Genomic DNA, 4,612 nt, shown 5'->3' on the forward strand with positions numbered 1-4,612 from the left:
TGAAAAGGCCCCAAAATAAAAATTGAAATATTCATGAGGGATTTTGAGCTCCTGTGAGGGGTTTGAGGGATTGAAAAGCCCCAAAATAAAAATTTAAACACTCATGAGGAGATTTTGAGCTCCTGTGAGGGAGCTGAGTGATTGAGAAGCCACAAAATAAAAATTTAAACATTTGTGAAGGGATTTGGAGCTCCTGTGAGGAGTTTGAGGGATCAAAAAGCCCAAAAATAAAAATTGAAACATCCACGAAGGGATTTCAGCTCCTGTGAGGGGTTTGAGGGATTGAAAAGGCCCAAAATAAAAATTAAAACAATCATGAGGGGATTTTGAGCTCTTGTGAGGGGTTTGAGGGATGGAAAAGCCCAAAATAAAAATATAATTATTCGTGAGGGGATTTTGAGCTCCTGTGAGGGGTTTGAGGGATTGAAAAGCCCAGAATAAAAATTAAAACAATCATGAGGGGATTTTGAGCTCCTGTGAGGGGTTTGAGGGATTGAAAAGGCCCAAAATAATAATGCAAACATTCGCGAGGGGAATTGGATCTCCTGTGAGGGGTTTGAAGGTCAGAAAAGCCCCAAAATAAAAATTTATACACTCGTGAGGGGATTTGGAGCTCCTGTGAGGAGTTTGAGGGGTTGAAAAGCCCCAAAATAAAAATTTAAACACTCATGAGGAGATTTTGAGCTCCTGTGAGGGGGCTGAGTGATTGAGAAACCACAAAATAAAAATTTAAACATTTGAGAAGGGATTCGGAGGTCCTGTGAGGAGTTTGAGGGTCAGAAAGGCCCAAAATAAAAATGTAAACACTCATGAAGGGATTTTGAGCTTCTGGAAGGGGTTTGAGGGTCAGAAAAGCTCCAAAATAAAAATTTAAACACTCGTGAAGGGATCTGGAGCTCCTGTGAGTTGTTTGAATGTCATAAGGGGCCCAAAATAAAAACTTAAACACTCATGAGGAGATTTTGAGCTCCTGAGAGCAGTTTGAGGGCCAGAAAAGCCCCTGGGTGAAGAATTTAACCCTCGTTAGGGGATTTGGAGATCCTGTGAGGGGGTCTGAGGGATTGAAAAGCCGCGAATAAAAATTTAAAAATTCGTGACAGAATTTGGAGCTTCTGTGAGGGGTTTGAAGGTTTGAAAAGGCCCCGGGGGGAAGATTTGAACCCCTGTGAGGTGAATTTGAGCCCCTGTGAGGGGTTTGCGGGACTGAAAAGCCTCGGGGTGAAGATCTGAAATCCGCGAGGGGAACTGGAGCTCAGAGCGGCCTGAGGGGAGGGAATCGTGAGGGGACCGCGGGGCCGCCTGAGGAGGCTCCGGCTCGGAAGTCACTCGTGGAGCCCTGAGGGTGCCCGTGCCCCCTTCCAGCCCTCCTCCGAGCCCTTCCCGTGCCGTTCGAAGCGCGTCCAGCGCCATTAAAGCCCCGACTCACGGCGGATCTCCCGCGCCGCCTCCGCGCTCAGCTCGCCCGCCATTCCCGCCGCTCTCCGAGACCACGCCTCCCTCGCGCTCTGATTGGCTGAGCGCTAACGTCTTGACCAATCAGCGCCCGGAGAGGAGGGAACGGACGCGTCTATTGGTCAGTAGAGGCGAAGTCCCGCCCCTTCGGTGAGGCGGGAAAAGGCGCTTCCGCCCGGCCCTCAGCGGCGGCTCGGGGACTCCCAGTAACGGCCAGTAAATCCCAGTTTGCTCCCAGTAACTCCCAGTAACGGCCAGTAAATCCCAGTTTGCTCCCAGTGACTCCCAGTAAGGCCCAGTAAATCCCAGTTTGCTCCCAGTGACTCCCAGTAACGCCCAGTAAATCCCAGTTTGCTCCCAGTGACTCCCAGTGACTCCCAGTAACGCCCAGTAAATCCCAGTATCTCCGAGTGACTCCCAGTAAATCCCAGTTTGCTCCCAGTAACGCCCAGTAAATCCCAGTTTGCTCCCAGTGACTCCCAGTAAATCCCAGTTTGCTCCCAGTAACTCCCAGTGACTCCCAGTGAATCCCAGTAACTCCCAGTAAATCCCAGTTTGCTCCCAGTAACTCCCAGTGACTCCCAGTTTGCTCCCAGTGACTCCCAGTAACTCCCAGTGACTCCCAGTAACGCCCAGTAAATCCCAGTATCTCCCAGTGACTCCCAGTAATTCCCAGTTTGCTCCCAGTGACTCCCAGTGACTCCCAGTAACTCCCAGTAACGCCCAGTAAATCCCAGTAAATCCCAGTGACTCCCAGTAACTCCCAGTAACTCCCAGTAAATCCCAGTTTGCTCCCAGTAACGCCCAGTGACTCCCAGTAACGCCCAGTAAATCCCAGTTTGCTCCCAGTGACTCCCAGTAACACCCAGTAAATCCCAGTAAATCCCAGTAAATCCCAGTGACTCCCAGTAACGCCCAGTAAATCCCAGTTTGCTCCCAGTGACTCCCAGTAACGCCCAGTAAATCCCAGTGACTCCCAGTGACTCCCAGTAACGCCCAGTAAATCCCAGTTCGCTCCCAGTAACGCCCAGTAACTCCCAGTGACTCCCAGTTCATTCCCAGTGATTCCCAGTCAATCCCAGCAACTCCCAGTAACTCCCAGTTCACTCCCAGTAGCTCCCAGTAACTCCCAGTTCGCTCCCAGTGCTCCCAGTAGCTCCCAGTATCCCCACCCCAGTAGCTCCCAGTACCTCCCAGTTTACTCCCAGTAAATCCCAGTTTGCTCCCCATAACTCCCAGTTCACTCCCAGTAGCTCCCAGTAACACCCAGTAACTCCCAGTTCACTCCCAGTTCACTCCCAGTAGCTCCCAGTAACTCCCAGTTCACTCCCAGTAACTCCCAGTAAATCCCAGTAACTCCCAGTAAATCCCAGTTTGCTCCCAGTGACTCCCAGTGACTCCCAGTAACTCCCAGTAACGCCCAGTAAATCCCAGTTTGCTCCCAGTAACTCCCAGTAAATCCCAGTTTGCTCCCAGTAACGCCCAGTAACGCCCAGTAAATCCCAGTTTGCTCCCAGTAACGCCCAGTAACGCCCAGTAAATCCCAGTTTGCTCCCAGTGACTCCCAGTGACTCCCAGTAACGCCCAGTAAATCCCAGTATCTCCCAGTGACTCCCAGTAACTCCCAGTGACTCCCAGTAACTCCCAGTTCGCCCCCAGTGCTCCCAGTAGCTCCCAGTATCCCCACCCCAGTAGCTCCCAGTACCTCCCAGTTTACTCCCAGTAAATCCCAGTTTGCTCCCCATAACTCCCAGTTCACTCCCAGTAGCTCCCAGTAACTCCCAGTTCACTCCCAGTTCACTCCCAGTGCTCCCAGTAAATCCCAGTAAATCCCAGTTTGCTCCCAGTGACTCCCAGTGACTCCCAGTAAATCCCAGTAACACCCAGTAAATCCCAGTTTGCTCCCAGTAACTCCCAGATCGCTCCCAGTGACTCCCAGTAAATCCCAGTATATCCCAGTAATGCCCAGTTATTCCCAGTTCACTCCCAGTATTCCCAGTATCCCCCTCCCAGTATTCCAGTGCTCCCAGTATCTCCATCCCAGTAACTCCCAGTAAATCCCAGTTAATTCCCAGTTCACTCCCAGTAATCCCAGTAGCTCCCAGTTACTCCCAGTGACTCCCAGTGACTCCCAGTTCACTCCCAGTAGCTCCCAGTAACTCCCAGTTCGCTCCCAGTGCTCCCAGTATCCCCACTCCAGTAGCTCCCAGTAGCTCCCAGTTTACTCCCAGTAAATCCCAGTTTGCTCCCCATAACTCCCAGTTCACTCCAGTAGCTCCCAGTAACTCCCAGTTCACTCCCAGTTCACCTCCAGTGCTCCCAGTAACACCCAGTAGCTCCCAGTAACTCCCAGTTCACTCCCAGTGCTCCCAATTCACTCCCAGTAACTCCCAGTGACTCCCAGTAAATTCCAGTATATCCCAGTAACTCCCAGTTATTCCCAGTTCATTCCCAATAAATCCCAGTTTGCTGCCCAGGTCATTTCCAGTAGCTCTCCGTAACCCCAGCCCCAGTGCTCCCAGTAGCTCCCAGTCACTCCCAGTTTGCTCCCAGTAACTCCCAGTTTGCTCCCAGTAACTCCCAGTTTGCTCCCAGTCACTCCCAGTAGCTCCCAGTAACTCCCAGTTTGCTCCCAGTCACTCCCAGTTTGCTCCCAGTAACTCCCAGTTTTTCAACAAAACCACCCCAAACCTCCCCAATTTTGGGTCAAACCCCAACAATTTTCACCAAAACCACCCAACATTCTGAAATTTGGGTCAAAATTCTCAAATTTGGGTCAAACGAGCAAATTTTGGTCATATTCACCCCAAGGACCTCAAATTTTCACCAAACCACCCCAAACCTCTCCAATTTTGGGTCAAACCCTCAAATTTTGTCAAAACCACCCAAAACTCTCAAATTTGGACCTAAACCACCCCAAATCCCTTCAAGTTTGGAGAAATGCAGCAAATTGGGGTCAAAATCGCCCCAAGAGCCTCAAATTTTCATCAAAACCAACCCAAAACTGCTCAATTTTGGTCAAAATCACCCCAAAACTTCAAAACTTCATCAAAACCACCCCGAGAACCTCAAAATTTCATCAGAACCACCCAAAAATCTTCAAATTTTGGTTGAAACCACTCCAAGAACTTCAAATTTTCACCCAAACCACCCCAAGAAC

Source organism: Melospiza melodia, chromosome 1 (assembly GCF_035770615.1).
Source record: "Melospiza melodia melodia isolate bMelMel2 chromosome 1, bMelMel2.pri, whole genome shotgun sequence".
Taxonomy (NCBI): Eukaryota; Metazoa; Chordata; class Aves; order Passeriformes; family Passerellidae; genus Melospiza; species Melospiza melodia.